The sequence below is a fragment of the Schistocerca gregaria genome, chromosome 9, assembly GCF_023897955.1.
Source record: "Schistocerca gregaria isolate iqSchGreg1 chromosome 9, iqSchGreg1.2, whole genome shotgun sequence".
NCBI classification, from domain to species: domain Eukaryota; kingdom Metazoa; phylum Arthropoda; class Insecta; order Orthoptera; family Acrididae; genus Schistocerca; species Schistocerca gregaria.
In genome coordinates this window covers 150,530,289-150,556,021 of record NC_064928.1, presented here as the reverse complement: position 1 = coordinate 150,556,021, position 25,733 = coordinate 150,530,289, and the positions used below count along the sequence as shown (strand labels likewise).

The window sequence follows — 25,733 nt, the reverse complement described above, 5'->3', positions numbered from 1 at the left end:
AATCGCGCTGTTGGGAGTACTCATTTTAGTCCCCTAATGGCTTTCCCAGTGGCGCCGTTTGCGCCATTTGAATATGGCGGGACGTGTGCCGAGCACGTGACACTGGACTCTACCCCCACCACTCCCGGTTCTCCGCCAATCGAAAGTCCCGACTCAACCAGCCAGCACGTCAGCGCCCTAGTGTGACGATATATCTTCAGGGTCTAGTTCATCACGTCAGTTTGCCGACTACTCGTGACCTGAACAGCAGCTGAAGGAGAGAGAGCACAGATGGATGCCAAATACTGCATCATTGTACTCTTGTTACTTGCCGGTGAGTTTTCATGCTCCATTTACATAATTTGACATATACGGGGTGTTTTAAACACTGTCTCCGCAGTACCGTATGATTGTTAGCCTCGCCTTCTGTATGCCACAGTGAATATACGGAAATAAAACTCATTGAAATACAAGTTATGAATTTACTGAATACTCATTTTTACTGAGGGAGAGTCCGGCTAGCAATATTATGGCACTGCAGAGAGGCTTTTTGAACACCCCATACCACAGTTTCTTTCAGTTTTCAATAGCCTCCATCTTTTCGTTGACACCAGTTACGTAATACTCTAATGAGGTTACTCTATTTTGCTAATGAGTTCCTCAGGCGATCAGAGGAGTAGTTTTTAATACCGTTTATGGCCAAATTCTTATAAATCGGCTTCCATTTCTTTATTATGAAATTAAGGACATATTTTCACATTTACATTCCAGACTGCGTAACTTAAGTATATACGAAAGAGAACTGCTGAGTGATGAATGTTTTGAGAAAACAGTGTCAACACAGCTGTTGTTAATTAGTATATCTGGATTACATTAAATTACCCAGACAGTTCAAATTCAGCACTGTAGTGAATCAAATATTTACAGATGGCATATTTACGGACGGAAGAAGTACTGTAATTAGTTGAAGCATACATATAGGAACAGAATAAATGGCAAACAATGTTCTTAAAAGTATAACTGACTTGTTTTCAGCACATGATCACGCCTTTAATTTTAAAAAGGCATAACGTATTCAGGTCTGTACCTCAAGGAGTACTAAACCAGTGATTAACGTACCACATGGTGAGGAAATAATTGATAGAATGGAAACATCAAAATTTTAGGTGTCCATATTAGAAAAATCACTTTTGCAACTGCTAAAACAGCTTAGTCCAGCCAAATTTGCACTTAGAATCACTTCTAATCTTGGGGAGAGACAAAGGAGTGAGCTGACGTTTGTGCACAGCTTTATGCAATAGTGTCTTATGCGTTAATATTCTGGGGTAACTCAACCTTAAGAAAGTAAGTCCTCATTATGAATAAACGTGTTGTAAGAATAAATACGTGGCGCTCAATCTCACTCACCTTGTACATATCGGTTTAAGGAGCTCGGCATTCTTACTACTAGTTTGCAGTATATATATTCCTTCGTGGCGTTTGTTGTCAATGATGCACCACATTTCAAAAGAAATATTGATGTACGTAATTACAATGAGAATCATTACTCCATGTCAATGTTGTCTTTTAAAACAAAAGGGGGTGCACAATGTTGCAACAAAAGTTTTGGTCACTTATCCAATGATATAAAATGTTTATCAGACAGGCAAAGTAAAATTTAAAAATCGATTGAGAAACTTGCTCCTTGACAACTCCCTATGCTTCGTAGAATAATTAATGTCATTTTAATGCCTAAAAGGTGGTGAGCAAGAATTACCGACTCAATTCCATACATTTCAAAAAAATAACATTTAACCAAAATAGAAAAAGCTTATGATTGATTAGCATGTAGTCATATTTACAAATTAATTTGCGAGTGAGTTTATGCGACTCGTGCAACGTCATTACCATTTACAGCACAAAATGATCCATGAAACATAAAACCAACTAACTAATAATATAGTGCGATAAATGCCTTTCGTTTTCGGACGGTACACTTTGTGATATCAGTGAACTCTGGCGCTGTTTTGGAAAAGAGAGGAAGAAAACCACAGATAACCACAAGCATCAAAGTCGTAATAGGACAAGCAAGTACGGCATAACTGAGAGTAATAAGTTTCAAACATCAGTCTCAGTACGCTCATTTCCGTTCAGAATGCTTTCTCATAAGCATCGCCTAGGATTTCTTTAACAACAAGACTGATATCGGTGACATACATAAATGAATGCTACCACTTTGTAATTTAACAATGAACGTATTCTTATATTTCAAGCACAACATTGTTAATTAGCATTTTTCATTCGTCTATGTCTGTGTCAGTGAACACCTATGACCATAAATAATACAAATGGACTCATACACCAAGTGATCAAAAAGTCAGTATAAATTTGAAAACATAATAAACCACGGAATAATGTAGATAGATAGGATTGACACACATCCTTAGAATGACATGGAGTTTTTGTTCGAACAAAAACAAAATATTGTTAGACGCATGAAAGATCTCTTGCCCCCGTCGTTTGGTGATGATCGTCTGCTCAGCCTACACTTTCGCCATGCTTGGCCTCCCAGGTCCCCAGACCTCAGTCCGTGCGATTATTGGCTTTGGAGTTACCGGAAGTCACAAGTGTATCGTGATCGACCGACATCTCTAGGGATGCTGAAAGACAACATCCGACGCCAACTGCAGACATACTTTATAGTGCTGTTCGCAGCATTATTCCTCGACTACAGCTATTGTTGAGGAATGATGGTGGACATATTGAGCATTTCCTGTAAAGAACTTCATTTTTGGTTTATCTTACTTTCTTATGCTAATTATTGCTATTTTGATCAGATGAAGCGCCATCTGTCGGACATTTTTTGAACGTTTATATTTTTGAGGTTATAATAAAAACCCATGTCATTCCAAGCATGTGTGTCAATTTGTACCTCTCTATCTACATTATTCTGTGATTTATTCAGTTTTCAAATTTATACTGACTTTTTGATCACCCAGTGTATTTACGTGTTACATCAAAAGAGCTTGGGCAAAGTACCCATAATGTCACAATAGCTTTTTCCTACTTATTAGTGTTAATATGAATCATTAATAATGTCGCTTTGCTTATAATTTAAAGTACATTCATGTCCAAAAAGTCACACAGTTTTTAGAAAAATTCTAAACTCTCCTAGTACTTAGTACTTTTCAACGAATGCATGTTCTATTTTTTCCTTTGTTACAGCTTCCCAGCAAGGAGATTGCTTTGCCTCTGCAAGAGTCAGAGATTTCACAAATACAGGTGTAGAGGGTTACTTTGTAATCGTAACACATTTCACAGATACCAAAGTAGTGGGTTGGTATGCGTGTGGAACATTTAGAGAACCAACGAATACCGATCAAGTGGGTTGGTTCCTGTGTAAAAGAACAGATTTCCTAAATCTCAACCCAAATGACGACTCTATGTCTTTCGTAACAGTTTTCACAAATACCAATGAAGAGGTTTGGCATGTGAGCGGAAGCTTTACAGAATTCACAAATACTAATGAAGAGAGTTGGTACGTGTGCAAAAAATTTAAGGGTTTCACAGATGCCAATACTAAGGATTATTTTATCTTCGTGAGACGTTACACAAATACCAATGGAGGAGTTTGGTTTGTGTGTAAGAGAGATGAGTTTTCCAAATATAAATGCGGTGGAGCTGGAGCTGGCCACTGGAGAATTTGAGTAAGTGCTGAAAGTTGTTTTAGAAAATATCAATCCATTTAAATTCTTGTTTCTACTAAGTTTAGAAGTTTTACAAATACCTTTACTCCACATCAAATATTTCCAACTAACTTATACATTTAGTAACATGTTACGTATTTGAGGATAAGATGTGTCATTTTAAAATGTGCAAAGCTACGTGCTTCACTTTCTCATAACTTTGAACCATTTACACAAATAGCTGATAGTGAACGTAGTTTTCATATCGGAAGAACCAAATTAAAGGTACATATTAAGTAGCTCTGGATGATTATACAGGATGCCCTATTAGTTTTGAATGCACCAAGTTTTTGTTCAGAGCCTAATCAAAAGTGTGCCAAGCAAACGTCACTTAATTACCATAGAGACGTAAAACAGCATGACTCCTTTCCATGTGTCTTTGTTTGATACAACAGTATGAACAGCTATACTTAACTTTTATCCTGTAATCACTTTCTTCACCTCAAAACCACTTACATTGTGCAACTCACGCGACTATAAAGTTATTGAAAACGTAACTCGTAACTGATTTCGAAATGCTTTTCATCCAAGAAGAATGGAATTTAGGACAACAGTAACCACAATAATGCATTGTTCGGTATTACAGGAAAGTCAAAGTCAGTTTCGTGTTACGTTCTTAATTTTGTACTTCCATGTGTACGTGAATGGCGTAGTGTGATAGGTGTTTCAACAAGCCATGAGTAGAAGTAATCTACCGGATAAAAAAATGGTGTTGTTTAGAGAAAGACGTACAGCTGTTCTCATCTTCGTATCAAACGAAGCTTTAAGAAAGGCATCATTCCCCCTGGTAGCTAATCAGCACTTGAATAGTATACTTCACTATTTTTCTTCTGGAGAAAAAGTTATTTCGGGTGACTAACACTAATTGCACACACTGCAATGTAGTCAGAGTTATATTTAGGAACATGACGAACACTGTTCATCTTGTGTTAACCAAACAGGAAAGGAAATGGCCATTGGTATGTTTACTATTAAATGACAAAAAGTGTTACTTAAAAATGTTTCCTTACATAGATATGAATGAGTATTTGCCATTGCACGTTGTGCAAACTTCCAGTTCTAGATTTCTGACCTTTATCAGAGCTGGAACACAAAATAATTTCAATGTTCCCATTTCTTTCTCTCCGTTGCGTTTTGGAAGGAGAGGGAAGACTCACTCCCTTACTGAGGCAGTATTATAGGACGAAAATCAGTGACCGCGGGAATCGTTTATCGTTGAAAGCATACCAATCAGGCATGGGTGTAGGGCCTAGATCATCAGACTGATGAACCAGACGATGTTACGCTTAGAAGCGATCTTCTCATCGTCGACATGAAACCAGTGACATTACGAAGCTAACCACTGTGGTTATCAGTACACCTCCACAACCTACCTCCTAGTAACAAATTATACATTGTGTTGTCTGTTTTCCTGCTTGATGATATCCATAAGCACTCAAACAGTTAAATGTTTCGATGATCATCTGTAATTAAGGTAGACTTGTATTACTCTGTAAATCAGTGGCGATCGAATTGTGGAATGAGATACTTTCAAATATGTGCCAGCTGCATAGACACTAGATAAAACACACTAAAATTCTATTTTGGGTTACGGATTAGACATCGTTAACACTGTGTTCTCCATTCACTTCACCCACACTCGCGTGCCAGTTCTCAAGCTGTGCTGTTTAAGGGAAACAATTTCTTGTTATTGACGTCTTCTCCCCCTATCCTTGTATTCCCCACCCCCGCCCCCCTTGCCACAAATCTGTCGATTAGACGCGCATGGTTTGCGTGATAGGCGCTTTATCATGTCGCAGAATCAGTAACACATCACGTCACCTAAAGAAAAATAAACAGTCATGTACAGCACTGTAAATTCTTTCTTCTTCAAGCCACTTGGGAACCTTGAGTTTCAAGTGCATCTTCTCGGTACAAATGACCAGAATGCGGCCTCTATCAACATTTCAGCATATGGAATCATGAAGCATAGTAGCTACTCAGAACGGGCTGCCAAATAAATTCGTTTCGTAAGACGATTCCCGTATTTATTCCATTTAACAGGATATAAGGACACAGCGTGAAAGTCAGAAACTTCTAGTCACACTTTGTACTCTCTCTCTCTCTCGACCGAATTCTGGCCATGAAAATGTATCCTAACTCCACGATACGAATTGGCTACCTCTGCATAAAGCGCAAATTTGTTACTGGGCCGGCCTATGTGGCCGTGCGGTTCTAGGCGCGTCAATTTGGAACCTCGAGACCGCTCCAGTCGCAGGTTCGAATCCTGCCTTGTGCATGGATATGTGTGATGTCCTTAGGTTAGGTTTAATTAGTTCTAGGTTCTAGGCGACTGATGACCTCAGAAGTTAAGTCGCATAGTACTCCGAGCCATTTTTTGTTACAGGGAGAAGGATTATAAATTAGCGTTACACATTAAGTGTGGGAATTGAACAGCACAGTACTTATGAACTAGCATATTGAATTCTCAAACTGATTTATTTTATTCGGGATCACACTAAATATAAAAAAAAATGGCTCTGAGCACTATGGTACTTAACATCTGTGGTCATCAGTCCCCTAGAACTTAGAACAACTTAAACCTAACTAACTTAAGGACATCACACACGTCCATGCCCGAGGCAGGATTCGAACCCGCTACCGTAGCAGTCACGTGGTTCCGGACTGAGCGCCTAGAACCGCTAGACCACAGGGGCCGGCTCACACTAAATCAGATCAGCCGAATTTCACTGTTTATCACACAGTGAAGTCCTAAGCAATATCTTCTTCTAAAGCCTAGTTGCCTTTCTTTTATCATTATTTTTTATTCATAACTCACTCCCAGCGAAAGTTAGTGACCTTTCCATCGCCATAATCCACTTTTTCTCCAAATTATTAGTTTTATGAGCACTACCACGGATATATGAACAGTCATCCACCAGTAATTTTTAAGATAACAGAAGAAATATTGTTGAATCTGTAGAAAAGGTTAACAATACCTGCTTTCTTTTTCTCAGTGATGCGTTCACCATTACTGCAGTGGTCTCTCTCGCTTCTGGTGTGGATATTCATCAGTATTAAGGTCTGGAATATGCAGTCACTATTGGAATCGAAATGTATACCGGCAACACAGCAAGAATTATATCAGGAAGCAGTGAAGCTGCGGACAAAACTACGTTGACTATATCACACTCGAATGTAAAAATGGTGGAAGCATCAGTATTTACGACCACTAGTGCCACATGTGTTTTACTCCTGTGTTAACTGATTCCAAACACTATGACGTTCACATTAAATATAATTATGTTCATTTAAATACATTATAATTAATTTTAAAGTGTTTTTTTACAATCTGTATTGTGAAGGCAGTGGAGTGTAAGTGGAGGGAAGTGTAGTGTCTGTATCTGTAAGTGGAAGATTTGTGTTTTATGTCTATGAACATCAACTAAAGTCTAGAATTTTGAGAAACATCAGATAGAAATTTTAAATTTGTAAAGTGGAATGGTCTCTAAGGCCATCTGTTGGGTGTGAACATTATCTTAATACTTTATTTTGAGTATTTTATTTTTTCTGTGTGCTTTATTTGCCATCATTTTGCACAATATCACATACATCCGAATTAAACAAATTGTAGCTGGTTGGGTTTTTCAATGACATCGTAATTAAGTTGTGAGCATCAAAAGGTAAATGAAAAACTCTCTTACTAAAAAGGCTGAAAATAAGACAGTTGCTTAATGTCTGAAGGAAATCGATTTATTTTTATTTTATTTGTACTCTCATTTTATGTCAGTGTTCTAGAGATATACAAACTGGAAAGCTCAACCGCAGTAATGATAGAAATTGTGCTTCCCAGCCACTAGTAACTCTGTTAATAACATTTACATAATTTTTAGAATGACAATGTAGAGTACTATATTTTTTACATAATGTAAGTTCTTTAAAAAGGACACAAATAAATCTTCCATTATTTTCAATTGTGTTATTTCATTACAAAATTATATTTACTCTTGAACATTTTTTACGTTGAGTTGTATTTCATTACGTATTCATTTGTGCATTTGAATAAATAATGTGAGTTTTGACGTACTCATCAACATCTGCCGAATTTTAATACCATACTTTATGTTTAGCTTTCATGCGCAGTGTGTTTCTCAAACAATTACACAAGATAAAAAGTAGGCATACAAGAAAATCTGTAGCAGCGCCTCGTGACAATGATGAAATCGATCCTTTTTAGCTGCTCAGAAATTGGTTTTCAAATTACATACCTATAAAAAAGTCTTTAAGCACAAGATATGTAAATAACATACATATCTTTCAGCAAGTGACCGATTTTGCAGAGTTCTATGTTGTTCAAAATATTGTTGTATGATATGAAGAATTCAAATAAATTGTATATATGCGATATACATGAAAAAACAATCAGTTACAAGCAATCGTCCACATGGAAATATGGCTGTCGAATCTGTGATTAGGGGAATTGTTCTTACACATAACCTTCCTACTGCCACATAAAGATTTTGGATATTACAGACACAGGGTGTCTTTGGTCATAGGGTTTCTACTTTAGAGCACTCAACCACCTTGCAGTTCTAAAAGAATTGGCACCATTGCTGCTACCAGCACTTGTGTTCAGTAACCAAACACGTCAGCCAATGTTCTGATACAGAAAATTATGTGTTATTTCCCAGAGGATTCTCCTTTTCTGGATACCTCTGCCAAATTCATTTCTTAGGTTTAGTAATGAGACATTAGCAACATGTGATGATGGGGTTTCCAAAGCAATACAGCTGACTGAGACTGAAATTCTCTTTACAGAATAAATCATATATAATGAGTGATCACATTATTACATTATAAAGTTGCAGGGTAGTGTAGGGATTCACACACTAAGCCTGTAGTCTGATGATGTTTCTAATCGTTGTCCAACCACAGTCTCTTATGTTTAAATTGTTTCTCTAAACCACTTCCAGACAATGTTGGATTGATTAATTAAATGAGACCAAACTTCCTTTTTTTCTACAACTTAAGCAACCTTTTAAGTACTCAAATCTGTCTTGGTGTAAAAGATGTGGCGAACTCTAACATTTTTTATTTTAGAAGTAAGTATGACTTACTATCAAGGTATTTGCTCAATCATATAACTTGGAAATAATGATATGAATCAACCAATTTTCTTGTAACTGAATATTAGGGCCTCTAACTAGTTTTACTTATGGTTGCTCTACTACCTGCAGTCAACTGTGGTACAAGGACTGATAACTGAACTGTGTTTGATGTACAGCTTCAAGTCTGTTTGTACTGAAATACTACATTGACAACCTTTATAAGAAATTGTACAACTAATGGCAACATTGATTTCATTTTTATTAGTTGGTACCGTTAGATCAATCAGACAAAATTGTAGAAAATATCGAAACTTATACAGACATTTTAATGAGAAAAAACATAAATAATGAAAATCTTGAACTACTAAATGTCAAAATACCAAAAATAATAATAATAATACAAGCAGCAATGACGACCGTTTGGAAAAATTACCTACTTCTACTTAAAAGGGTAATAATAGAGAACATACAGAGGAGAACGTCCAAATTTAAAGTGTATCGATCAGGTTGACAAGTCAGAATACTCTTTACAAAAACTCTTTATATGAACAGTTTTTCATAGTTTTAAGTTAATTTTAAACAAATTAAAATTACTGTTGTAAAATCAAGCACACTAATGTGCTCTTATGTGAGCAGTATCACAAAATATTCATCCTGTAATGGAATTAGTGTCCCAAAACAGAATTACGTGGGCAGGGTGTCCCAAATATCTTGATCACATAATGTATATTGAGTCCAGAAGCAAACTGGAAAATGTATGAAAAATATTGATTAGCTACCAGGGTGACAGTAAACATCTTGATTGCCTTTTCAATAACTGTGTTCGTTATGAAGGTAAGTACAACACTACATCTTTTGGAAAAAGCACCCTACATTTTTTTTGTTTTTGTTTTTGAGTGATCCACTTCTCTTGTCAAGATCTGTTGCAAACGTGCAACAGTTTCTCATTCACGTAAACACGAGGGTATGAGAACTTAATGCAAAATTAACTTTGGCCTTCCATATCAGTACACACTACACGTACCTGGGGTAACGTTGTTCATCCTATTATCAGAGTCGGCAGTAAAATTCGAAAAAAAAAATCACACCCGAATTTTGTCAATGGTTTTCAGTCGAAGAATACTGTGCGTTCAATCTTCACCAACAAAGAGAAAAAAGAAATATTACTCATCTATGGCGCATGTAAGACTGCTGAACAGTAACGTTTATATCTATTACAATTAAATACTACATGTACTCATATTGTAAATAAGAAATTATTATTTTAATTAATGTATTTTGTTTGCTTGTACTTCACCATGACCCAAACTGATTCCCTCAGTTTTTGGTTTCTTCAAGGTTCTTCATTCTTATGTGAAATGTATCAGAATTTGGCAACAATGACTTATTAAACCGGCATTTTCTCTGTTAGCACCTGCTGGTTTTGGAATTGGAATTATTACAGTCTTCCTGACGTCTACTGGTATTTCACCTGAGATCTGCTGCACGCTTTGTAGACTAGTTGTTTCATAGCTGACCATAATAAGAATCTCAATAATTCTGTAATCAGTTAAATTCTTCTCACTAAATTGTAACTCCCACTTCACTTTCATTTATCGCCTTTCCATTTCTGCAATAGTATGTTCAGGTCATTATTCCTTGTTAAAGGGGATGAGTAGAAGAAAGAATTATGCGAGAACATGCGCTTGGTGGTAGGAACGAGAGAGGAGAAAGATTTAATTTCAGTTTGTAATAGTCAATACTCTGTTGGAAAACCACGAAAAGAGGAGGTGTAAATGGAAAAGGCAGGGGGGATTCAGGGTGATTCCATTTAGATTACATGATAGTTAGGCAGAAATTATGAAATGCTTGACCTGTGACACATACAGACTCAGATCACAGTTTAATAATTGTGAAGAGTAGACATAAGTTTAAGATATGCAATGAATTGGACTTGGAGTACTAAGGAATCAAGAGATACACTTGAAGTTTGTCTCAGTCTAATGATACTGCGGTGCTAAAGAGTTCAGTAGGAAGCTCAGCTAAAGATGACTGGACAATTCTAAAAAGCATAATCATAGTAGTAACAACGAAAACTATAGGTACAAAGGAAGTAACTGTGGGGAAACAGCGAAGCTAAGGTGAAATGATTACGTGAAAAATTAGAAGAAAGGGAGACAAAAAATGATTGTCGTAAGGCCTGATTCAGCATATACAGAAGTTAGAACAACCTACAGTGAAATTAAAATCAATGGTGATAACATTATGAGCGTAATGGGAATTCCACTGTTAAATAAAAAGGAGGATATGGACAGGTGGAAAGAGTACATTAAGGACTCTTTGAGTGAGAGGTGGTGACTTGTCAGATAATATGAGACAAGAAGAAACAGGGAGGACATAGGAGATTCTATATTAGATAAAATAAGACAGGAAGGGTAGATTACGTTCAACTGCAATTTTTTAAGTCATGAGAAAAGTGGCAAGAAGGTGACTATTCACGTTGGCCTGTACAATGTATGAGACTAGCGATATACCATTAGACTCACGGAGAAACGTCATCCATACAATTTCGAAAATAGTAAGAGACAAGAAGTGGGAGAATAATTACACAATGAGATAATAGCTCATGGATCCAAATTACTGACAAGAATAATAATAATGCAGTTTCACTTTCTTTCCACAGTCTGCTTTAACTACAATAGAATATTATCTAAACGTTAGATAAACTACTTCTCCCATAAAAGACAAATTACTTCTCTCATCCATACTCTCTCTCCGGATGTATAATTTTAAACAAAATATTTTTCACAACTATGTGGTATTTTGTTTCCTTCCTCGCAGCATGTTTTAATAGAGAACAGGTTGATTTGAGGGGACCAAACAGCGAGGTCATCGATCACATCAGATTAGGGAAGGACGGCGAATTAGTCGGCGGTGCCCTTTCAAAGGAACCATCCAGCCACTTAACTGATGCGATTTAGGGAAATCACGGAAAACCTAAATAAAGGTGGCCCAACGCTGATTTGAACCGTCGTCCTTCCAACTGCCAGACCAGTGTGCTAACCACTGAGTCACCTCGATCAGTAGAAAACAAGAAAATTGTATTTATGGGTTAGCGGCTTATGGTAAGAGTACTATTATGGAATAAGAATTGTCCGAAACTTTGTAATTCTACACATTCGCAGATTAATACTATGTGAAATATTGTCAAGGTAAGTAGGTAATAAGGCGGATACGATTAATCCATTCATTTTAAGTGACTTCAATTCCCAAGTAACGATTCGTTGGCAATAGTAGTAAACAAAGCTCAAGATCCGAGGGACAGGAGACGAAGAAACGGATAGAGGCGGTGGAGGAGAGGGAGTAAAAAAATGTGTAGAGAAGTTGGGAAGGAAGAGGTTGCCAGCGAGAGAGGAGGAGGAGGGGCGGAGATGTGGAGAGAGAGAGCTTAGGGGGTAATGCACACAGAGAGGCTCAGGAGGAGGTGGTTGACAAAGAGAGCGGAAACGAGATGGACAGAAAGACGGGAAGGAAGGAGATTACAATCTGTATCCAGTTTCGATATACAGGGTGGTCCATTGATCGTGACCGGGTCAAATATCTCACGAAATAAGCGTCAAACGAAAAAATTACAAAGAGCGAAACTTGTCTAGCTGAAGGGGGCCCTCTAGCCGTAGGTCATACGGATATCAACTACGTTTTCTTTAAATAGGAACCCCAATTTTTATTACATATTCTTGTAGTACGTAAAGAAACGTGAATGTTTTAGTTGGACCACATTTTTCGCTTTGTGATAGATGGCGCTGTAATAAACATGTGGCTCACAATTTCAGACCAACCGTTGGTGACAAGTAGGTTTTTTTAAAATTAAAATACAGAACGTAGGTGCGTCTGAACATTTTATTTCGGTTGTTCCAATGTGATAGATGTACCTTTGTGAACTGATCATTACCTGTGAATACCTGTGATTACATGTAAATACCACTTTAATGCAATAAATGCTCAAAATGATGTCCGACAACCTCAATGCATTTGGCAATACGTGTAACGACATTCCTCTCAACAGTGAGCACTTCGCCTTCCGTAATGTTCGCACATGCACTGCCAATGCGCTGACTCATGTTGTCAGGTGTTGTCGGTGGATCACGATAGCAAATATCCTTCAACTTTCCCCACAGAAATAAATCCGGGGACGTCAGAGCCGGTGAACGTGCGGGCCATGGTATGGTGCTTCGACGACCAATCCACCTGTCATGAAATTTGCTATTCAATACCGCTTCAACAGCACGCGCGCTATGTGCTGGACATCAATCATGTTGGAAGTACATTGCCATTTTGTCATGCAGTGAAACATCTTGTAGTAACATCGGTAGAACATTACGTAGGAAATCAGCATACATTGTACCATTTAGATTGCCATCGATAAAATGGGGGCCAATTGTCCTTCCTCCCTTAATGCCGCACCATACTTTAGCCCGCCAAGGTCGCTGACGTTCCACATGTCGCAGCGATAGTGTATTTTCCGTTGCGCAATAGTGCATATTATGCCGGTTTACGTTACCGCTGTTGGTGAATGACGCTTCGTCGCTAAATAGAACGCGTGCAAAAAATCTGTCATCGTCCCGTAATTTCTCTCGTGCCCATTGGCAGGACTGTACACGACGTTCAAAGCCGTCTCCATGCAGTTTCTGTTGCATACAAGTATGGTACGGGTGCAATGGTTGTTGATGTAGTATTCTCAACACCGACGTTTTTGAGATTCCCGATTCTTGCGCAATTTGTCTGCTACTGATGTGCGGATTAGCCGCGACAGCAGCTAAAACACCTACTTGGGCATCGTCATTTGTTGCAGGACGTGGTAGACGTTTGACATGTGGTTCAACACTTTCTGCTTACTTAAATTAACGTACCTATCAGGCGAACGGTCCGGACACTTGGATGATGTCGTCCAGGGTACGGAGCAGCATACATAGCACACGACCGTTGGGCATTTTCATAACAATAGCGATACATCAAAACGATATCGACCTTTTCCGCAATTGGTAAACTGTCCATTTTAACACGGGTAATGTATCATTAAGCTAATACCATCCTCACTGGCGGAATGTTACGTGATACCACGTACTTAAACGTTTGTGACTATTACAGCGATATCTATCACAAAGTGAAAAAATGTGGTCCAACTAAAACATTCATATTTCTTTACGTACTACACGAATATGTAATAAAAAATGGGGATTCCTTTTTTTTTTAAATCGCAGTTTACATACGTTTCACATATGGGAGCGCCATCTAGCGGGCCAACAATAACGCCATCTGGTTTCCCCATTCGATCTAGACGAGTTTCGTTCTTTGTAGTTTTTTCGTTTGATGCTTATTTCGTGAGACCTTTGGCCCGGTCACTATCCGTGGACTACTCTGAATATTTAGCAATTGTGAAGCTTTGGCTCAAATGGTTCAAATGGCTCTGAGCACTATGGGACTTAACGTCTGTGGTTATCAGTCCCCTAGAACTTAGAACTACTTAAACTTAACTTACCTAAGGACATCGCACACATCCATGCCCGAGGCAGGATTCGAACCTGCGACCGTAGCGGTCCCGCGGTTCCAGACTGAAGCGCCTAGAACCGCACGGCCACACCGGCCGGCTGTGAAGCTTTACAGCATTCGACACTGCAGTATATGAAACAAACTTTTAGCTTTAAGCCCATATAGAAATGTATGTATTCACAATTTGCTTTTATACTACTTCTTTTTGTGTTTCTAATTCAGGAAGAGAGGCGAGACAGCTTGTTATCAGCCTCCGCGACGGAAGTGAAACGCAGCGGTCGAGCAGACAGAGTAGTGGTAGCGGCAGCATCAAAGCTGCTCACAGCGACAGAAGCTACGCTTTCCCACAGTGGCGGCTCTGTGCTTTGCAGAGAAGCGCTACGAAGCAACTCTCCTGGCGGCGGCGTGTGAAAAGCAGCCTTGACCGTGCCTGGAGCTTCCCTTTTAGCCGCCTCAGCACGGACTGTTGGACTACAGGACCCCCGAGCAAGGCCCGGGTCTGCAACCCGCAACGCACCAACAACTGCTATTCCGTAGAACTAACATACTCCTTGCTGTTTTTCGTCTCTGGTGCGTGAGATAACTGTGATACTTGTTACAAACCGTTTATTAAATCAGAGAAATACACATTTTAAGACAAAATTTAACTACATGAATCATTGCTCCCAGTAAAGGTTAACATAAGCAGTGACAAAATTTAGTTGTCTTAAGGGTTTCTGATGGCAACAAATTTTAAGGAGGCAATGTAAGGTTTATATCAATTTAGTTCAAACACGTAGCTAGCGACTGAATCACGACACAGGCACTTCAGCGATTTCGGTAACAAATAAATAGAGTGAATTTGTACTCACAGTAACCAACTAATCAACAGTCTTGCCATTGAATAAGTAGTAGGCCATTTTGAACGAATTAGCAACACCCCCGCAACTAGGTAAGTTAATAGCAACAGTCTTTAACTGTCTTGCTCCCCATTAAATAAACACCTACCGTAATTAAATGAATAACAAATGAAACACACGACGCTCCACTCAAACTCTTAAGTTGAAGCCAAGCCAAAATGAATATTACCTTAACTGACTAGCACTGAAGTCACACTAAAGCTCATCTCTGTGTTTCCAGACACACATGGGCCAAACTTATACAAGATAAGATTTTGAAGGGAGCATATCAGTAAAGCCGGTAGTGGAGCTAACTCGTGGCACTGAAAATTAAAAATTCAAAATTAAGTACACCTAAACCAGCATTAATTGACGAGGAGTGACACCAGGTCGCTCGAACGGATGACAACACTTAATAGAAAGGACAAATGCCGGAAGCGGCAGTAACATCAAACACCTTACCCGAGTTTTAAGCTGGGTTCACTTCCCGCTATACAAGGAAACAATTAACCAATCACAAGGAAGGAACCCCAAAGGTAAAATTCAAATAAAACCCCCAAAAGATTATAAAGGACAGGGAACCTCAATTATTTAAATTTAAGAGAATTACCTCTCCCCAAAGGCAGTGTAAACGCGAAGGTCACACTTACGAGGCCACCAAAATTGGTTAAAAAAGGTCTTATACATTTTGCTACTTTTCTTTAAAGAAACACAAGGCTGTTTCTGCTGGCTTCTGCTGGACATCCGGTATGGCTCGTCTGGGATACACCAGGCAGCAACACAAGCTAGGCGGTCACAAGGCACGGCGAGCAAAATGAGGAGAGCAGACAGGCAGGCACCCAGCACATATCCTCCATGCTGAACCGGCAGACCGCGTACAACCAACTCCTCATATACGTGGTTGCTTCCACCTCGTACCCCGTGGCGTCTCAGCAGGTAGTCCGAGCAAACGTCAACTGCCAATCGCCCCGCGAATGCCGAAGACGACAAGGCAAGTAAAGGTAAGAAACATCGGAGGATCGATAATGGACATCCAAGAGACTGACGCACCAGTAACCAGCGCCACGGATCAACCTGGTGAAATCGAAGAAAAACTCTTTACCTAAATTAAGACCTCTATCCTTGTTACAAATGGTTCACATATTACTGAGCCAGACTCCTTAATAAAGCTGTGTCCCACATACCCTGTAAGCCTCATACGCCCTTTTTACACTTGAACTGTATAAACGAATGTACTGCACACGCCTATAGTAACTGATTCACGAACTATGCTCTTTACAAAGTCCTTTATTTTTAATTTGAATATGTCCACATCGATATTTCCACAATGTCCATAATTAAAGTTCCACTTTCAAAACGCTGTAGAAAAAGAACCACTGTTCAGAATGGCGTCAAATTTGAACAGATTATTACTGACGCAGGGGGAAACGTCGTGGAATAAAAATTTAACGCCAATTTTACCCATAAATTGCGCTGTAAGCGTCTCAAAGCGATTGGTATCGGCTACAAATGACTGCTGATTCGCTATGCGTTGACTATGCTTTGGGTTGTATACCACATAATCAGTACCGTTAAACACACATGATTGCACATGTTAGGCAGTCAACAGTTGTGGCACTGTTACTTAGGTAAGCCCGTCCACCACGAAAAGATTGTATCACATCGGAATATAGGTATTTTAATTGTCCTGAGGCCAAAAACTACACGAAAAGCAAAATGAGGTCGACGTCCAATTGTAATGAAAGTGCCGCAAGTACAGGGTGGCGCACGAAATGTGTTACCATTTTTTTTTTCGAATATAAACTCTACTGTCAGCATATACTACAATGAAGAGCCGTCCATGGAGATTTGTTCGAACTCAGCACATGCTCAATATGTCCACCATTTCGTTTCCTAACTTCCTACAAACGAACACTGAAGTTAGTAATTACCCTACGGCACATGTCTTCCATACTTTCACTGTAAGCTTGAAGAATACGTCTTCTGAGCTCCATTAAATCACGTGGACGTTTCGGGAATTTTTTTTTCCTTTAGGTACCCTCCAAGAAAAAAGTCACATGGATTGACGTCTGGACTATTGGGGGAACAATTTTGTCTGTCATTGAAGCGAAGTGAAATGATCCGCATATCGAAATGCTCGTGTAAAAACTCCAACACAGTGTTTGCAGTATGTGGCCTTGCTCCATCTTGCATGAACCACTGCGTGTTGAAGGGCAAGGCAGTAGCAAGAAGCTGTGGAATGAAGCTATTGCGAAGCATGCTCAGATAACGCTCTCTGTTCACAGTTGCTTCAAAGAAAAATGGTCCAATAAGCCCGTAACTGGAAATTGCTGCCCACGCTGTAATCCTCGGAGCATATGTTGTCATTCATGGAGCACTTGTCGGTTTTCAGTAGCCCAAAAGCGTACATTTTGTTTGTTAAATGCGCTTCGTCTGAAAACCAAACGTTGTTGAGAGTTTCTTCCCTATCCTCCGCTCACTTAGCAGACTGCTTCGTGCACAGATCATCTTGTATCGGTACATACGGAGTCACTTTTAAGAATGCGTTGAACGGAGTGTCTGGATATTCCCAGTTGCACCCAGATGCACTGCTTTCTACACCATTTTCCGGGACTTCTCTGTACAGCAACTCGTACCGCTTCAATATTCTACGTCGAACAAACAGGCTTAGGCCGAGGTCGCTTCGCTTGCAATACTGTTTCTTCCTGTACAGATTTATCATACAACCTGTGGATGGTCTTCTTGCAAGGAACCCATCGTGTGTTGAACTTTTGTCGAAAACGCCTCTGCATCACAACAAGGCTTTTCGTTTCATGAAAAGTAACACAATTGCCAATCGTTACTGTGTCTTCCATAGTCTGCCATTGCTGCTTAATAGTCTCCTAGCGGCAGTATCGTGAATTACACGTCATTTCGTAACTCAATTGTTTTTCCAAGCTCTGCTGGTACTGCTGTAGAGATCCCAGCGGGATATCTAATGTGTGTCGTAAATTGTGAAAGAAACAATTTTTAACACATTTCATGCTCCACCCAGTATGCTGTCCTTCATTTTCTGCCACAACTTGAAATCTAGAAACAGTATGTGTCACAAAAGACCGGAGTGTCTTGGAGGTCACACATTGAATGCGTTCCACAGTGCGTACCCCCAACTACGTATCGTAATTTGGTCACTGAACACGTCTTCGATGCCAGAAGGGACACGGATTAAGATCACGTGATCTGGACGGCCAGACTGTACGGATATATCGGCTGGTAACTGCAATTTCCTCAATGTATCTGCAACAGACGTTTCACTGGCAGTGCAATGTGCGAAGGAGCGCCATCGTGTATGCAAATGGTCCTGCCCACGCATCCAGGCTGTTCAAGGGTTGAAATGACGTTGGTGCGCTCAAGACTTTCATTGCATTTAATAGTGATGATACAGGTAGCAAGACCAATAGCACTCTTGTCATAGAAAAAATTACGGCCCTGCGGCCTTTGACGAAAGAAATGGTACCATCTACCTTGCTTGCGGATTTTCCGTTTCCTGTATTCTGTAGTTCTGTGTATTGACACGTCCTTGTAGATCGTAATGGACTTCGTCTGTCCACAGAATGTTCCATAGTCATTCACTGCAGATTTCCACGCCTGCAAGGAATTCCAGAGCGAACGTTAGTCTTGTTGGCGGGTTTACAGGAAGCAGCTCCTGAAGGTAGGTCATATTGTGTGGATAGCAATGCTGGAAGTTTCTTAGGATGTTATGCGCCGTGCTTGCAGGCTTGTCCCACGTATGGGCAATTCCCAGTGTACTGTATGTCGGTACACCACTGCTCGACACCTCCTACGATGCTGTGTCCACATGTTCAGCAGACTTTGGGTCAGTTCCTTCCCTCCTTCTGCCACACTGGACTTCCAGACCACATATCTTTTCAAAATATTGTACTCATTTTTCCACATCGGAAGTTTCATTTTCCACACATTTCAGTATCCGGTACTTTTGCATGGCTACTGTCGCACACACGCCGTCCTTGTAAAAGAGCTTTACGAGCAGCGTTCTATCGTTCACAGAAACACTAATGCTAGGCGTCTCGCATATAAACTGAGGAACGGCCGTGTGCTGCGCGTTTCCTAACCTGCATAGTCTGACGCATACAGCGCCATCTGTTGGCCTAGTTATCGAGAGCAGTCTATTGGTGTGGTGTGCGTATTGTAACACCTTCCGTACACACACGATCATATTATTTAACTTGTCGCTCTACTGAAGTAGGCGAGTGTCAGAAACATGTCTCGTGGTCTTATTGTCGCGTGTTGATGCGGCCAGCCACGAATTACTTTCCTGTGCCAAACTCTTCATCTCAGAGTAGCACTTGCAACCTACATCTTCAATTATTTGCTTGACGTATTCCAATCTCTGTCTTCCTCTACAGTTTTTGCCCTCTACAGCTCCCTCTAGTATTAGAGGATGTCCTATCACTCTGTCCCTTCTCCTTATCAGTGTTTTCCACATATTCCTTTCCTCTCCGATTCTGCGTAGAACCTCCTCATTTCTTACGTTATCAGTCCACCTAATTTTCAACACTCGTCTATAGCACCACATCTCAAATGCTTCGATTGTCTTCTGTTCCGGATTTCCCACAGTCCATGTTTCACTACCATACAATGCTGTACTCGAGACGTTCATCCTCAGAAATTTCTTCCTCAAATTAAGGCCGGTATTTCATATTAGTAGACTTTTTTGCCATAGCGAGTCTGCTTTGGATGTCCTCCTTGCTCCCTCCGTCATTATTTTACTGCCTAGGTAGCAGAATTCCTTAACTTCATTGACTTCGTGACCATCAATCCTGATGTTAAGTTTCTCGCTGTTCTCATTTCTACTACTTCTCATTACCTTCGTCTTTCTCCGATTTACTCTCAAACCATACTGTGTACTCATTAGACTGTTCACTCCGTTCAGCAGATCATTTAATTCTTCTTCACTTTCACTCAGGATAGCAATGTCATCAGCGAATCGTATCATTGATATCCTTTCACCTTGTATTTTAATTCCACTCCTGAACCTTTCTTTTATTTCCATCATTGCTTCCTCGCTGTACAGATTGAAGAGCAGGGGCGAAAGGCTACAGCCTTGTCTTACTCCCTTCTTAATACGAGCACTTCGTTCTTGATCGTTCACTCATATTATTCCCTCTTGGTTGTTGTACATGTTGTATATGATCGTCTATCCCTATAGCTTACCCCTACTTTTTTCAGAATCTTGAACAGCTTGCACCATATTATATCGTCGAACGCTTTTTCCAGGTGGACAAATCCTATGAACGTGTCTTGATTTTTCTTAAGCCTTGCTTCCATTGTTAGCCGTAACGTGAGAATTGCCTCTCTCGTGCCTTTACTTTTTCTAAAGCCAAACTGATCGTCACCTAGCGCATTCTCAATTTTATTTTCCATTCTTCTGTATATTATTCTTGTAAGCAGCTTCGATGCATGGGCTGTTAAGCTGATTGTGCGATAATTCTCGCACTTGTCAGCTCTTGCCGTCTTCGGAATTGTGTGGATGATGCTTTTCCGAAAGTCAGACAGTATGTCACCAGACTCATATATTCTACACACCAACGTGAATGGTCGTTTTATTGCCACTTCCCCTAATGATATTAGAAACTCTGATGGAATATTTTCTATCCCTTCGGCCTTATTTGACCGTAAGTCCTCCAAAGCTCTTTTAAATTCCGATTCTAATACTGGATCCCCTACCTCTTGTAAATCGACTCCTGTTTCTTCTTCTATCACATCAGACAAATCTTCACCTTCATAGAGGCTTTCAATGTATTCTCTCCGCCTATCTGCTCTCTCCTCTGCATTTAACAGTGGAATTCCCGTTGCACTCTTAATGTTACCACCGTAGCTTTTAATGTCACCAAAGATTGTTTTGACTTTCCTGTATGCTGAGTCTGTGCTTCCGAAATCATATCTTTTTCGATGTCTTCACATTCTTCCTGCAGCCATTTCGTCTTAGCTTCCCTGCACTTCCTATTTATTTCATTCCTCAGCGACTTGTATTTCTGTATTCCCGATTTTGCCGGAACATGTTTGTACTTCCTCCTTTCATCAATCAGCTGAAGTATTTCTTAAGTTACCCGTGGTTTCTCCGCAGCTACCTTCTTTGGCCCTATGTTTTCCTTCCCAACATCTGTGATGGCCCTTTTTAGAGACGTCCATTCCTCTTCAACTGTGCTGCCTACTGCGCTATTCCTTATTGCTGTATCTATAGTGTTATAGAACTTCAAACGTATATCGTCATTCCTTAGAACTTTCGTATCCCACTTCTTAGCGTATTGATTCTTCCTGACTAATGTCTTGAACTTCAGCCTACTCTTCATCACTACTATATTGTGATCTGAGTCTATATCTGCTTCGGGGTACGCCTTGAAATCCAGTATCTGATTTCGGAATCTCTGCTGGCCATGATCTAATTTAATTTAAATGTTGCCGTATCTCCCGGCATTTCCAAGTATACCTCCACCTCTTGTGATTCTTGAAACTTGTTACAGAACTCAATTAGTCTTTCTCCTCTTTCATTCCTTGTCCCAAGCCCATATTCTCCTGTAAACGTTTCTTCTACTCCTTCCCCTACAACTGCATTCCAGTCGCCCATTACTATTAGATTTTCGTCCCCCTTTACATACTGCATTACCCTTTAATTTCCTCAACACTTTTTCTATCTGTTCATCTTCAGCTTGCGACGTCGGCATATATACCTGAACTATCGTTGTCCGTGTTGGTCTGCTGTCGATTCTGATTGGAACAACCCGGTCACTGAACTGTTCACAGTAACACACCATCTGCCCTACCTTCTTATTCATAACGAATCCTACACCTGTTATACAATTTTCTGCTGCTGTTGATATTACCCGATATTCATCTGACCATAAATCTTTGTCTTCCTTCCACTTCACTTCACTGACCCCTACTATATCTAGATTGAGCCTTTTTATTTCCCTTTTCAGATTTTCTAGTTTCCCTACCGCGTTCAAGCTTCTGACATTCCACGCCCCGATTCGTAGAACATTATCCTTTCGTTGATTATTCAATCTTTTTCTCATGGTAACCTCCCCCTTGGCAGTCCCCTCCCGGAGATCCGAATGGGGGACTATTCTGGAATCTTTTGCCAATGGAGAGATCATCATGACACTTCTTCAACTACAGGCCACATGTCCTGTGGATACATGTTACGTGTCTTTAATGCAGTGGTTTCCATTGCCTTCTGCACCCTCATGTCGTTGATCATTGCTGATTCTTCCGCCTTTAGGGGCAATTTCCCACCCCTAGGACAAGAGAGTGCCCTGAACCTCTATTCACTCCTCCGCCCTCTTTGACAAGGCCGTTGGCAGAATGAGGCTGACTTCTTATGCCGGATGTCTTCGGCCGCCAGTGCTGATTATTTATCAAAATTTCGGCAGTGGCGGGGATCGAACCCGGGACAGAAGACGTTTTGATTATGAATTAAAGACGCTACTCCTAGACCACGGGTACCCCCCTTTTATCAAAATAATAACAAGCATAAACATTACGAACTTGATTCTGGATGCTATTTTCAATTGACATTCTGTAGTTCCTTTGGTCTTGGTACCTTAATCTTATTCTCAGATATCTCTTATACTTGACAAAGTGTCTATAGATTTATCTTCATGGTTATGTACAGGAATATGCTAATCTTCTTCAGTGCTGACTGAAACTTGCTATAGACTGGTACAGACTAATGCAGGTTGGTACAGACTGGTGCAGACAAATGCAGACCCTGATCGGAGGTCTGTACACTCGTTATAATACCTCGAACGTTCAGATATCACTGCTCGACTGTGATCCGTGAGGAGAAAAGGTTCTACGTTAGCAGCAATGTCACTGGCTGCATTACATATTAATACGCGGATCGGCGGAAGCAGAATTTGGTCCATCTCTAAGGCAGCGCCATCTCGTAGTGCGGAGACGGACTCTACCATTGGTCTAATCGTTGTTAATTCTTTTGTTCCATGACGTTTTCCATTGAGTCAATAATATTCTTTTCTAATGTGATGTCATTCTGATTTTCAGATCAGTTTTGAAACTGGAAATTAAATGATTTAGTTAGATAGAGGCTATTTTGCATTATATTATTCATACAATAAATTTTCCTTTATGCCATCAACTTGAGTAACGCCAGGGAGCTTGTATCTCTGCACCGCTCGTTTAGCATGTGGAATAGCTCTCTAAAAAAGTTATTTGTTCGTCTGTGCCTATCTTGAGTTCTCATTATCTTCATTAAAAAAACTGTGTACATTACATTTACTTTTCTCAGTAATCTGCATTACTTAACCATTTTTTCTGCCCATATTATTGTTCTTGTTGGCGAATATCTATATCTTTACTGACCGTTTGTCTTACAGTAAGCATAAGCGTTTTTAAGAAGTTTCTTGAGACGCGAGGGAAATAAATGCAAAGATCCTCTAGATTTCCATTTACGCACTGATTAAGTCAGCATATGGACCGCCTTACATCTGTGTTATCAATTAAATAGTTCGTCATAGTGATCTTATTTCCATTTTCCTTGCGTCAGCCTGCTAACTCGTTCACAGAAATCTCTGGCGTGATTATAAGATCACTTTCTCACAACTCTATTAAATAAAAGCAAAACCACTGTTACTTGTCTCTATGTAGCACAAGCTTACTAAATTCATAGAATTCCTATTAAAGTAATAACTCGTTTAATTACAATTCTATGCAGTGTTAATTCATTAGATTGTAGCAAACAGCTTTCTGCACGTTCCATGCAAAGTACTCGAATATCTTTCTACTGATCTTTACTTACATAGATTACAGACCCTATTTGCTACTTTCTCCGCTCTTGTCTAAAGCCACGGTATTTCAGTGAAAAGCCAAAATTCATTAACATAAACTATCCTCTGTCGTTGTTATGTAACAAAGCTGATATTTCCAAACCGGTAATAACACTTATACTAAGAAGATGATTACTCACTAATAGCTTATTTACTGAAGCGTCAAAGAAACTGGTGTAGGCATGAGTATCCAAATAGACAGATATGTAAACAGACATAATACGGCGCTGCTGTCGACAATACCTACGTAAGACAACAAGTGTCTGGCACAGTTGTTGGATCAGTTACTGCTGCTACAATGACAGTTTGTCAAGATTTAAGTGAGTTTGAATGTTGTGTTGCAGTCTGGCGCAAGCTGCGGGAGACAGCATCTCTGAGGTAGCGATGAAGAGGGGATTTTCCTGTACGATCATTCCACGGGTGTCCCGTGAATACTAGGAATTCTGTAAAACATCAAATCTCCGACATTACTGCGGCCGGAAAAAGATCCTGCAAGAACAATACCAACGACGACTGAAGAGAATCGTTAAACGAGACAGAAGTGCAACCCTTCCGTGAAATGCTGCAGAATTCAGTACTAGGCCATCAAAAAGTTACACTGTGCCAGCCATTGGACGACCCATCATCGATATGCGCTTTCGGAGCCGCAGGTCCACTCGTGTACCCTTGATAATTGCGCGACACACAGCTTTACGCCTCCTCTGGGCCCGCCAACATCGACATTTGACTATTGATGACTGAAAACATGTTGCCTAGTCGGACGAGTCTCGTTTCAAATTGTATCGAGCAGATGGACGTGGTGTATGGGTATGGAAACTATCTAATGAATCTATGGACCCAGCATGTTAGCAGGGAATCGTTCAAGTCGGTGGAGCTTCTGTAATGGTGTATGAATTGAGGAGTTGGAGTTATATATGACCCCTGATAAGTATTGATACGACTTTGACAGGGGGCAAGTACATGAGCATCCTGTCTGCCAGGAGAAGAAACGAAACTAAAACGTTGGAATAAGATTTAATTTCGCTTGGGACTGCACAGTACGCCACACTGCGCATTTGTAGCGCCCAAAAAGTGGCAGATTCCCTACAGAATCAACTCCATTAACATCCTGTTCTACTCATAGGAAAGATAAGAAGAAGGAGTGGAACGTGGAAGGCAGTAAGATTTCTTACAGATGAGTCTGCACAGTTCGACAGACTACGTATTCGATAAAGAGTAGCAGATTCCCTACAGGCTCGAAGTACTGCTGCCCACAAATTCCTTCAGATCCAGAACCTTTCTGAGAATGTGTCTTAGTTTTCGGGGTACTCAAGTCCGTAAGCGTTGGTGTGTGGCTTCCCCATTATTATATTTGGCTCTCGGTATACCTGCATGAAAATCTCAGTGCTTCAGCACATTACCTTCTAACTCCCTACAGAGAGACAGTCGAGTTGACGAAAAGTGGACAGACAGAATTCTTATTAATCATAAAATTGTACGCCGAATATATTTGTAGATACGAATATGGACAACCACCAGCTGCATAATGGAAAGACGACAGTGAAAATTTGTGGCAGTCTCCGAGTCGAACCTGGATTTCCCACTTATGCTTTACTGTTAAGCTATTCGAGCACTCTTCACCGCCAGACTCCATATGGCCTCACTGTGGCAGAGCGGTTCCAGGAGCTTCAGTCCGGAACCGCACTCTTG

At 40.1% G+C, this 25,733-nt stretch overlaps 1 long non-coding RNA gene across 1 annotated transcript; it reads left to right on the top strand.

Moving 5' to 3' along the window:
* The first annotated feature begins 218 nt into the window (after window positions 1-218).
* Window positions 219-7,657, top strand: LOC126291920 (uncharacterized). Its single transcript, XR_007551917.1, has 3 exons — window positions 219-313; window positions 3,184-3,665; window positions 6,701-7,657. It is a non-coding gene; the product is annotated as an uncharacterized LOC126291920 (long non-coding RNA).
* Window positions 7,658-25,733: the final 18,076 nt, after the last annotated feature.